The following is a 12,991-nucleotide window of genomic DNA, read 5'->3' as shown; positions in this document are numbered from 1 at the left end:
ATCATCTCTGCCTATCCTTTTCTATCCCTTCTCTTTCAGCTGCCTCCTCCAGAACTATGTTTTAGAACAGTGAAACTTCTATGTTGCTGTAACTACAGAGCTGGGTATAGTGAATGTTTGGTAGATCGGTATAACAAATACTTTTCCACTCCCTTCTCCAGTTTTACTCCCCACTTCCAAATCCCCTTATTCTTCCAAACCATAGGGAGGTTTACACATTGAAATGCACTTACTTTCAATATCTAAATACTAAAGAATTAACCCATTTTTTGCCTCTCCCAAATCTAAACTGCAGGGTGCCAACTGGACACTAATTGCTTTCATCTGGTGGTGTTCCAGACAGCTCCTCAGAAGGAAGGAGCGCACATTCCTGGCACCAATTGGCTAATTCAATTTACTTCAACAGCATTAGGCTCTGTCAGAATATTCATGAGCAGGGGAATGAGTACCCGTGGCAGAGGCAGGCAGCAGCCACTTAGACTAGGGAAAGAGCAAGGGAGAGGTGGTCGCTGCACCCTGCTCTGGAAGATCTGACTTGGACCACTCTACATCACTATCCCCCTGTTGAGAGACTGGAGAAAAGAGTGACTGAGGCGCTGGTGAGCTTAAAGAACAATTTGGGGGTTTCGACCTAACTCTTGAGGTACCTCAGCAGATACTTTGGAAAAAATACAGAAGAGCGAGCGTGAGGCGGTGACACTTTTGGCAGAGTGGGAAGCGGGGGCGGGGAGAAGTGAAAACAGAAAGAGAGGGAAAAGGAGAGCAAGAAACAGAAGCGGAAAGGAAGAAACAGGAGAACGGACTTCCCAGAAACAGCTCTCCATGGCGGGTGCAGTGATGTGAAGAGAGCTAGGCGCCCGGGGAGGGAGCCTCCGAGCCGCCGGGACTGAAGGTTTCTGAGGAGTACACTATCTGGGAGAGGTAACGTCACGGCTTCTGGGGTATCTGCTTGTCCGGGGTTCAGGGCACAGGAATGGTCAGCTAACATTCCGCTCTATTTGTGCTGGGGGGAATGGAGGAGGTCGCATGGGGTGGGGGGAATGAAGCTGCTCTCGTCGTCTGCTACTCTGCGCTGCGGCTACCGCAACTGCCCCAAATGTCGTGAGGTGACAGGTGGGGGGACGATAGTAGATGCTTTGTGGCGACTTCGATTTTAAAGATTTTTTTTTTTTTTTTAAAGAATCTAAAGAGCTTTGTGACCTGGGGAAAGAAAACCGCGGACTGCGCTGTCCCATAGTTACAGGAGTAAGGGGGGGGGGGGGGGAGGAGGGAAGGGGCAGGGTGGACTTTGGGTCTATCTGGATTAAATAAGGGACCTTGAGCTCCCGCCGCACTGAGAGGTGACAGAAAGGAGGCATCTGAGCTCTAGCCTCAACTTTCCCATTTGGCAGCAGCGTCTCCACTCAGCTCACTTGAGAAGGAACGGGCTGCAGCTGAGTCCTGGAGCAGAGCTACATTTAGGGATGCCCTTCCTTAAGGAAGACAGACCTTGGCTCTAAATATAGGTGAAAAGTCCAAGGCAGGAAGTTACTTCTCTTTGGGGCTCCCTGATAAATCAAGTTCCTTGAGTTTGGGGGGTGCGGTGCCACCCCAATACCTTTTTTATTAAACGGGGCTGGGCTGGATGAGGAGGAACAAAATGTTTGTCTTGCACTCTCCGCTTCCCCATCACCTACCGGACATCACCGAACTCCAACAACCATTATACTTTGCTCCTGGTTAAGAAGTCTCCTAGTTGGCGTTTGGGGTGGGGGTTATAGATGGGAAACTTTCAGGCTAACAAAAGCAAATCTGCTGTGAGTACTAAGCATGCCCAGTGATGATTATTCCACCCGCCCAGAAGCTGGAGTGTTTTTCCAGATTATCTCGAGTGCTGAAAGGCAAATAAAGAGAGGAAACCTGGGAAGGAGAGAACGCATATTATTCAGGAGATGAAATGAACTCCAGACGAGAACCTGAAGATCAGGGATGGGAAAACTGAGGAAAACGGCACCAAATTGACTCTTACTTTATTTTAGCAAATAAACACACATGCATAAAACATTCTGAAGAAATCATCTAGCATTCCTTCCCACCTCTATCCTTGTCTATTTGTCCTCAAGATGCTAGCAAATCTACTAGTAAATGAGTATTTATCCAGAGTTCACCTCCATTCAGCAAAGGCAAAGTTAAAACTATTATGCTGATACTTTTCCAAAACTGATTTTTTTTCCCCTAGCTTCTGCCATCCCTCATTAGATTCCTAAATCATTTCCATTACTGATAATTGATTCATAATATTGCTCCATTTCATTTTCTCCTTTCACCCCTCAGTTCAACCTTAGAGAACTGGAATTTTTACCAAAGGGTCACTGTGACTCTTGCAGTCCAACTGGGCATGCTCACTAGAAACAGTGAGCTTTGCTTGAAAATACAGAAGGAAGCCTGTGAATTGCACCTACAGCTTCTTGTCTCTAGAGAATCCTCATTGCTTTTCAAGCACCCAGAATGTATGTGGCAAGAATATATGGCAAGTAGAATGGAGTCAGAGTAGTGGTGGTCCTGTGGGCAAAGTATCAAACTTAAGTAAGGTGGCCAGAGGTGTGGTAAGGTACACTGTCTTTCCCAGTGAGTTTATGCTAATGTTCCAAAGGAAAAAAAAAAAGAAAGAAAGAAAGAAAAGAAAAGAAAAGAAAAGAAAAGAAAAGAAAAGAAAAGAAAAGAAAAGAAAAGAAAAGAAAAGAAAAAAGAATCAAAAAGCACAGTGGGTATAAAATATTATAGACTGTGAACCAGAGTTGGAACACAAGGTTTTACTTTATGCTTATGTCACTGACTTTGAGAGTGACCTTTGGCAAGTAATTTTCCCTATAAGGGTTTCAATTTTCCCTTATTTGAAAAAATACAGTCCATAATCCCTGCCTTTCTAATAGCACTATTGTGAGAAATGCTGAAGATTTTTGTATCAAAAAATGTTTTGAACATTCTTGAAAATGGCTTAATCCATTTTCCCAGTCCATGAAGAACTTACAGACAAGTTTGCCACTCTTGGGGCTAAAGACATTCATTTTTAGTATGCACATCATGTGACAGTATAAAATTAAAATGGAAAAGAAAATTACAAACATAAAAATGACTTAGCATTCTTGACATTTTCGTGCATACTTGGAGAAATATTAACTTTCATTTGGGGAGACTTTCTGGGGGATTTAATCAGTGTTTATATTACTGAACCGCCCTCTCTAGTTTTCTCCCCTGTAAAATTTTATGACCCAGTTCTTCCCTGGAAAGCTGAGTGAATGTACTAACCCCTGATCACTAAAAGTATAGAAAGAGCTTGGGGTATAGGTATATATAGTGATGACGTCCATCCCAGGACATCAGAAAATTTATCCTAAATAGATTAGGGAAGTATTGCTCTATATATGCACAGGGGACATAGAGGAAAATCATCATTTGCTCTCTCCAATTTCCCCCCCCCAAAAAAAAAGGTCAACCCAACATCTTGACAAAAGGAGGCTACCTAAAGTTTTTGCTGTTTTTCTTTTTGTCTCTGGTTATCTGTCTGTCTATCAAGAGTGAACTTTGGAAAGTTTTGACTTAAAAATAAAGAAATTGTTATATATCTATTTATAAATATAAATATAGATATAGATCTGTTTTGAGTGAAATGGAAATCCTCCCCACCTCTTTTCATTCAAACAAGGAATAAAAAGCTCCACACATCCCATGATTTACCTGTAATTTTTTTTTTTTAATACTCAAGTTTTGTGAAGACTTGCAGCTGTCTTTGGGTTTGAGTAAATAGTGTTAAATAATAAAACAAGCTATTGAAAAATGTGCTGAGGAAAAGTAGATATATTATGCCCTAGTGGAGAAGTTATTGAACACCTTTGAGCTAGAAAATGAGTAGTTTGGCAGAGCAGAAGTGATTCCCTTGAGCTTTCTCTACAAATAAACCAGTGGTGGTATTTTTCTTTCCTTGATAGTCGTGGGCAATGTTTGGTTAAGTATTTTTACAATGTTGGACCTAAAATAGGTTTTGCCGGGTGTTACTCTATGGAGTGAGGAAAAATGTAAAAAGATACGGAAGGAAGAGGCCCAGTGGATAGAACATAAATCAGTCACAATATATGGGGGGATGATGAGAATAGGTCTTTTCACCCTAAAAAATGCTCACTTTGGAAGAAAAAGAAGGCTGATTATTGGCATCCAATGCTGAAACCAAGGCAGCTGATACTGAGACGAGCCAAAGGGTGCAGTTTTTCTTAGTTTAGAAACAGCAAGACAGCCTCTGCCAAAGATCGCTGTAAACACTGAATAAAGATTTCATTGTGGGTTGGTGTGACTAGAATAATTAGACAGTTAATTGTTCATTCTGATCTAGCAGTGCTATAATCACTAGTGCACAGTAAAAAAAAATGAGAGTAAGAGAAAAATAGAAAAGTAACATTTATCACTTTTATCTTCACTTGTTTTACTCTACAAGTACTTTAGAAAAGCTCAAATGAGTCCTGGTCTGTTTTAAAAGGCAGTATCCATACAAAATGGTCACATGGAATTGAGCTATTTCTTTGCCACTTTTTTCCCTTCAAGTTTCAGTCTGAACATAGTTAAGTGAGAGTGGCTCTGTTTAGGATGTTTGGGCATCCTGTTTTTTTGCTCTTGTTTCCATAAGATAGAAAATTTCAACCATGAGCAATTAATAAATATTAGTTATAGTTGTACTTTAGTGACAACTAAGCAGAATAAAAGCAAACATTATAATTTCTAATGTTGCTTGAACACTTCAAACAACTATACAACCTTTTTTTCTTAGTAATAAATCCTTTCTTTTCAATGTTTTTGTCTGTATTTTTGGTTTGTTTTTATTCCAAAAGAAATTGGTTGTCGCAGTTACTCTTCCACATTAAATTGGAGAAATAGCATTCCCTATATTCTTAGAGCTGCTTTAATGACAAAAGGAGGTGTTTTAGAAATAAAAATATCTTAATATAGTCCCATTATCAGCAGTAAATTATGACATTGATATTAACTAAAAGATAGCTAAGATGTTACTGTCAAAGGCTCTTTCCTACATAGACTATGAAGAAATAGAAGGGGATATTGCATAGAAGGAGAAATAGAGAGCTTCCAACATATAAGTATCCCAAGTATAAGTATCCACTGAATCTTGATAGACATTGAATTCTGATTTACATATGAACATGTTGGTAAGAAGTGTTCAACTTTAAATCAACAAAAATAATACCTGTAAATATTGATGCTAAATCTTAATTCTTCTGAGAATAAATGCCTATGGTATTGGAAAAGATGAATTGACTGTCAATGTCAATGCCAATGAATTTATAGTAAGGAAAGGATAAGAGAAATTTGCCATATCTCTGATTCTTGAAGCATATTTCCTATCTTTGTGTGAAAGGTATAAAAGTATATTGCTAAATCTTCACATTCTTTCATCTGACACCCAAAGAAAATAATCAAGAAGGCAGAATAGTTTATTGAAGGGTAAAAGCAGAATATAACAATTGGCAAAATAGCAATCTCCAAAGAACAAATTGTATACATTGCTTCTTTTAATTTAAAAATTCTAAAACACATTGCCAAGCTAAATTCTAGTCATATACCACTCTAATGGGAAAGTTAAAATGTCATTGTTTAATTATTACTCATGTCTTACTAAATAGTCTTTCAAAACCAACTGTTGATCTAGTAACAGTGCTGTCTAGTTAAGGACACTTGATTTTATATGGATTAACACAATTTTAGAATATTAAAAGCAAAGGTTTGCCAAAAGTCCTTTGCAATATATAAATGATCTAAGTAACCTCAAATAATGTTTTAATCAAAAAAGAATTCAGAAAGAATTACAAAAAAACCAAACACTTGGTACATGAATAAGCTGGCAATGTAGGTACTAGCAAGGAAAATGGTGGCAACACTAGCCAGAGAGGGCAGAATTATACAGGAAAATGGAAACCCAAAAGTGAGAGGTGGCATTGGTCTCATCCCATGTCTTTAGTATGTAAACAAAAAGGAAAGGATGATAAGACACCTATGACACAAGAGAATCTCACCTTTTTTCAACCTTTGACAACCTTAATCAAAATCTGATTCATTTTGCAAACTCTGAGGGCAGAGGCAATAATCCCTTATTTTTTGGAATCCACTAATTAGACTAGGAAAGCATCTTGAATATTTTATTGTAAATCAAAACTGAATCTAATCATACTGACAGATTCAAAAGACTTTACACTATTCTCAGTAATGCATATTGTTACTATCTACATTCATGGAAGATTGTTGTATTTTTTAAATGAAGAAAAGCAAGAAAGATGTAGCTCTGACTGACAATGAACATCATAATCATTTGTATTAGACTATCATGGGACAGGAGAAAATGATTGCTTCAGTTACAAACCCCTGTTTGATTTCTTTTCCATTGAGTTTTACTTAAATGCTGAATGTGCTATTGTACAGAAAAGTTGTTTGAAATGCACACTACATCTCCATAATAAAATTGCATTGTCACAGATACAATTGTTATTCATAACAAGTAATCGGAAAAACAGATTCCATCCTTTTAAGTACTGACTCTCAGTCAAGCCAATTATGACTAAATTGCTGCATGTTCTCTGCTGTATCAACTAATTAAAGGGTAATTAATAAAATGATAATTTCATTCCATGGCAATGCCTACATCTGGTTGTCATAGAGGAGTTTGTTTGTCATGTGGTTAAATGGTCAGACCCTACAATATGTGACTACAAGATTTTGTGCACCTGTCAGGACAAGAGGAATTTAACCCTTAGGTACCTTTAATATCAATTACATTGTGCTTGCTATTAATTGCTTAATCTTCCTATTTTCTTTGTTCTATAACTAAAATAGTCAATATTAATAAGGCATTTAAAATTTGAAAAAGATTCATAAAGGAAAGGACAAAATGATTAGTTCATTGGCCTTGTAGGCTTTTTTTTTTTCTTTGTTTTCAGGTTTGACCTAAGTTCCAACGATAAGATGGCCCTTGCGTATTTCCTAGTGGATGGATGGTACATGGTGTAAAGTGTTGGTATAATTGGAAGTTTCTAATGAAGAGAAAATCAGGATAGCATTAGCACAGAGATTCAATTATTCCTTGTTCCCAGAGAGAGTTGTTTTCAAGGATTAGAGTTGTGGTCAAACCAGCATGGAGAAATCTGCATTGTAGCCTTCTTGCCCTATAGCCAACATGTTTGATTATGACCGAAGTCTAATTTTCAAAACTCTCATTTCAGATAAATTACGAATCACACAATGATTTTAAAATCCCTTTTAAATCTCCTTTTTATGTTGCAGTAATCTATGTTTTGCATGGATTTTACATTTATATGTTAAAATTTTATAAATATTGATTTATATGTGTATATATATATATATACATATACATATATAATCTCCAAAATATACGTATATGTAGATTACATTTCCTTACAATTGTTTAATTTACTTTAACACATAAAAATGTGTTCCTTCCTTTGAACTATTTAGTGGATCATCCCTTAAAATTATTTTGCAGCTGCTGTATGTAATGTTTACCAGAGACCAAAAATAAATCACGTAGGTTTTTCTAAATTCAACAAAAACAAATGTTGTTTAATATGAATAATTATGGAAACATAATAATGAAGACATCAAGAAATGTGTGGCAATGAACACTCTTATATTTGTATGAAATTTGATTATTTTCCATGCAAGAATTTTGAAAAAGTATTGAAGTAGTGTTCATAGTAAGTTCATGGATTGAGTTCTTGACAACCTCATTGTCCATTTATTTCTGTGGTATTTGTCTCATGTTCTTTATACTCATAGATTTTACTATTTCCTTTGTAGGAAAGACTATGATCACACCCTCGTGAACATACACATATCTATGAGAAGATGTATAAAAATGCATGGTATCTCTCCTTATTTTTGTTAAAATATAAGGTGAATATGATTTATTTTATTTGATGTTTTTCAATTTAGATATAGCTTATTCTATCTGGAAAATATTTGTTTACTCCATATCATAAATCTTGTAAAGTATTTTAATTTTTAATGCAAATTTCCTTTTTTTTTGCAATAAAACTAGACTGTGAGGGGATTGAGTATGGGTGAGTCAACAAAGTGTAATAACTTCTTCAAAAGTAGGCCATGATTTTTATATTTCATTGGCACATAGTTCGTAGAGCAAAAATGTGCTAGTTCTATCAAAGGAAGTATCTCATTGGGTAAACCACACATGGATCATTATGTTCAATGTATACTGTTCTATGTTAAGGATATCAATAGAGTATTTTCAGAGAACAATGACAGAGTAGAAAGAATTCTTAAAGCCCTGTCACATAAGGAATAATTGAAAAAATTGGAGCTAAGAAGTCTGAAACAGAAGAGGTTATTGATAATATGGACATCCGAAATAGCTGGCTTCAATCATTTTTTAAGGATTGTCATGTGGCTAAATAGTTTACCTTTATCTGTATAAGATTAAGAGAATACAACCCTAAAACCAAAGGGTTTTCCCAGAGGCAAATTGTAGTTCAAAGCAATATAATTTTAAATATTTGGAACTATTCAATTAGGCAATATAGCCTTTCTTCTAAAATAGTGACCTCGTCATCACTGGAAGTGTTCAGTTACAAGCTTGATCCCTTGTCCTGCATGAATTAGAAGGTGAGATGAGATGAACCTCCAAGTTCTCCCTTCTAATATTCCACAGCTCTGTGGAATCGTTAGAAATAAATATTTTCCTAACAATTTATTTTGCTCTTGTTTTAGGAAGCAAAGAAATTATGACTATACCTATTATGTGTATTAATAAGCAAGATCTCTTAGAGTTATCCCTTAGAATAAATATTTTAGACTTATAAACACAATTTTCTAACATAAAATGCTAATATCTTAGAGCTGGTATTTTCTTACTTTTTAAAAAAGTTATTTATTCACTATTTTCCCCAGTTACATTTAAAACATTTTTCCAATTATTTTTGAGAACTTTTGAGTTCCAGTTTCTCTCCCTTATGCACACCTCCATCCCCCATTAAGAAACTACATGTGAAATTATGCAAACATTTCCATAAAAGTCATGTTGTGAAAGAAAACACAGATCTCCCATCCTGATGGGTAAAAAAAAAACAAAAAACTAAGACAGAGACAGACAGAGACAGAGATAGAGACACACACAGAGAGAAAATGTTTTAATCTGTATTCAGACAGAACTAGTTCCTTCTCTAGGTATGGAAAGGATTTTTTCAACAAAAATCCTTCAAAGTAGTTGTGAATCATTGTACTTCTGAGAATAGCAAAATCATTTACAGCTGGTCATCAGAACATTGCTATTACTTTGTATACAGTATGTTTTACTTTGCTTGAATTCATGGTTTTTCCTTAGAGCATCCTGCACATCATTTCCCATAGAACAATAATATTAAATCACAAACATGCACCACAACTTTTTTAGTCATTCCCCAATTAATGGGCATCCCCACAATTTCTTTTCTTTTTTTTTTTTTTTTTTTTTTTTTTTTTTGTCTTGAGAAGAGAGCTGTGTTTATATAGATAAATATACACACATATATATTGGTCATTTTCTTTTTTAAAAAAATCTCTTTTGTTATTCATGCCCAGAAATGGTATTGTTAGATCAGAGGATATGATTGACTTTATAACACTTTGGGCATAGATCATATCTTTTGATCATTTATCAATTGGGGCATGACAGTTTTTTTATAAATTTGACTCAATTCCCTCTATATTTGAGAAATGAGCCTTATCAGAGAAATATGCTTCAAAATTATAATTACTAATATTATTTCCCCCATTTATTCTTTGTTCACCCTGTCTATCCTCAAAAATGTTTTGCTACTGACACTCCCTTCTGCATATTCCTTCTCTTTTATCACCCTCCTCGCTTCCTATATCCCATTCCCCTTCTATTTTCTTGCAGAGAAATACTTTTCTACACCTGTTTTAAATATGCATGTTATTTTTCTCTTTGAGCCAGTTCTGATGAGAGATCTAGTTATAACATTTGTTAAAGCAACAAAGCCCTGCTTTGCTGGCATGGGGATGGGGGTGGGGGCAGCCTGTGCTGAGATTGCATACTGGACTTCCACCCTGCTGCCAGGTCTTTTCTGCTGGACTTCTAAGTCCTGTTTAACTGTCTCTGGTCTGAGAAGTCTAGAAGCCACTGATTCAGAGGTTCACTACAATTGTTCTTGTTTTACTGGAGTGAGGTCAGGGACAGGACTGGATTCAGGAGTGAGTTTGCACTAACCCGGCCTTGACTATGACTGCATGCTGGACTCTCATCCTGGTGTACAGATCTTTTCTGCTGATCTTTTAAATTGTTGTCGGCTGGATTATGTTCTCATCTGCTTTTCAGGGTGTTCTGACAGGCTAAATTTTGTTTAGAGTCATTATTTGAAAGAATTTGGACGGAAAGATTAGATGAGTTGCTCATTTAATCTGTCACTGCTCCACTAAATGTTATTTTTTATTTTCAAAAAATGTTTTAATTAAAGTCAGTTTTAGCATTACAAAAAATAGGTACATTTGGAATAATAATCATTGAGAAGTTATTACAAAACAACATATTTGTCATTTCATCATGTCAATGGAATATTTCATAATGCTAAATATTTGCTAATCAAACTTCTTATAATCAATATAATTCAAAATTATATGCCATTTATTTGTGCTTTGTCCTTAAATACACTTAATATATTTCTTCATTGTACCACCACCTACAATGTCTCATTTAGTTTTCCTAGCAATCCTGTCATGTAGACAGATATAACTATTATCATCTCCATTTTCCAAGTAAAGAAACATAAAATTAGCTGACTTGCCCAATATAACACAAGACATGGGTGGTAAAATTACAAATAAGGCATTTGTGGTAAAAGCATAAATAGAATTCATTGCTTTTCCCCAATAACCCATGTTATTCCTTGTACACAGAAGGATCTTATTGAATAATAATTGAATGTTCTAGACATGATGCTTAAGATATCTTGCATAAAAGTGGAAAATAGATGTATCAGAAGCAGTACAAAGTTGTTTTTTGTTTGTTTGTTTTTTTACTTTCTTTGCTTTTGAAAATATGTTACTTTAGCATATCTTCAAATTGTCTGTACAAATCCAGAGAAAGAACTTTGGAGCCTAAATGCAGATCAAAGCATACTATTTTCACTTTAATTTTTTTTTTGTCTTTCCTTTCTTAAGATTTTTCCTTTTTTTCTGATTCTTCTTTCAAAACATGACTAATATGGAACTACATTTAACACAATTGTATATGTATAGCTTAAATCAGATTGCTTGCTGTCTTGGGGAAAGAGTTAATGAAGTATGGAAGGGAATGAGGGAGGGGGGAAATTTGGAAGGCAAAACCTTAAAAAAAATGAATGTTGAAAGCTATCTTTGAATGCAATTGGGGAAAAAGTAAAATACTATTAAAGGCAAAAAAGAGTTTGAATAAAATACTCTCTAAACTCATTTTAGTGAATGGTTACAGATAAACTACTCTTATAGATAATATAACTTAAAACAGGAAAGGATCTCATGTTTTTTCCATTTTACAGTGAGGAAACTGAGGTCCATAGAAAGGGAGTGACTTGCCAGTGGTCACGCAAATAGAATCAGTCATGATTTGAGATGTCTGCAAGAATTTGAAAATCAAGGTAAATAAGGACAGTATCTAATTGACAATTTCAAACTAGCAGATTCACATGATCTATATCTTGGAGTTCTTTAAAAAAAACTTACCAAAAACCTTTCATTTGCAGAAGTGCTCACACTCATCTTTAAAAGACTGGAGAATAGAAGTGTTCCATACCATGGAAAACTAAAAACTTCTATTTTATTGACAAGGATTGATGGATCAAAAGAATGTGATAAAAATAGTTTACCTAGTTTTCATAAAAGCATTTGATAGTCTCTCATATTATCTTTGTGGATAAAATGGAGGTGTATAGTAATATATTTCAATGGAAACTTATGAAATTCTTTGAAGGATTGGACATGAAGAATAATCACTAATGAACTGATGTCAACTGAGAGAGAGATTACCATTAGAATGACCCCTCAAATCTGTTTTTGCTTATGCTACTCAATGTGTGGTTCAATATGTGAAAAGGCCTATATCAATCAAACAATAAATATTTATTATGTACCTACTATATGCCAGGAACTGTACTAGTTGGAGTTAAAAAAAAAAAGTAAAAAGAAAGATCGTCCCTCCCCTAAAGTTGCTTAAAAACAAAAAGGAAAAAAACAACATATAAAAGTAAGCTGAAAATAGGGTGTGGGAAGAAGAGGAAGAAGGTAAGAATACAGGGAATGATGGAGAATTCCAAAAGATAGGAGATATAGATGGGAAATGAAGAGATTTCTAGCTTGATCCCCTTCATATATAGAGGTTTTGAAATTCCTGGGTATGCCCTTTGAGAGGAACAGAAGGCACTGATAAGGGGTGATTAGCAAAGTTGATTGAGTCTTGCAGAACAAGGAGATTTCCCAGTACAAGAATCCTGGGAACATAAATGGGAAACTTATCACATGTAGAGATTTCACAGAAATTGGAGGAAAGAGGTAGGGATCCAAAATTAAAAAAAAAATCCTGAAAGATTTGAATGATTGACTAAATGTAATTAATTCAAAAGTGAATTTAATAGAAATAAAGTTTTATAAAAAATCAATAAATCTCCCCAAAATCAACTTCAAAAGTAAAAAAAAAAATGAAATAAAAGTGTGACTATGCAATTATATACAACTTTACAATAATCCATATGAATATAATATGGAGAGTTTAATGGAACCCAAATTCAATAAGAATTAAATTAATATGGCAGTCTACATATCCAAAATAATATTGAAGTGAGGAAACAAGAGCCCAGTATGTGCCAGGTAGTGTGTTAGCACTTTACCATTAGTATTTCATGTATGTAATCAATACAATAATCAGTAAGGCAGGAATTATTCTTATCCCCAT

At 35.1% G+C, this 12,991-nt stretch overlaps 1 protein-coding gene across 3 annotated transcripts in view; it reads left to right on the top strand.

The window, feature by feature from the left end:
- Positions 1-368: 368 nt before the first annotated feature.
- Positions 369-12,991, top strand: part of CDH20 (cadherin 20) — a 274,337-nt gene continuing 261,714 nt past the window's right edge. For 2 of the 3 annotated variants that reach the window (XM_074279063.1, XM_074279060.1), the window contains exon 1: positions 369-921. The gene's annotated coding sequence lies outside the window, so the exon portion shown is untranslated. Of the gene's footprint in view, positions 922-7,851; positions 7,948-12,991 lie in introns of all 3 variants that reach the window. The other variant, XM_074279062.1, reaches the window with a different exon arrangement.

The sequence above is a fragment of the Sminthopsis crassicaudata genome, chromosome 1 (assembly GCF_048593235.1).
Source record: "Sminthopsis crassicaudata isolate SCR6 chromosome 1, ASM4859323v1, whole genome shotgun sequence".
In the NCBI taxonomy this organism is placed as follows: domain Eukaryota; kingdom Metazoa; phylum Chordata; class Mammalia; order Dasyuromorphia; family Dasyuridae; genus Sminthopsis; species Sminthopsis crassicaudata.
Note: the sequence above shows the minus strand (reverse complement) of the source record. Positions and strands in the feature narration are given on the sequence as shown.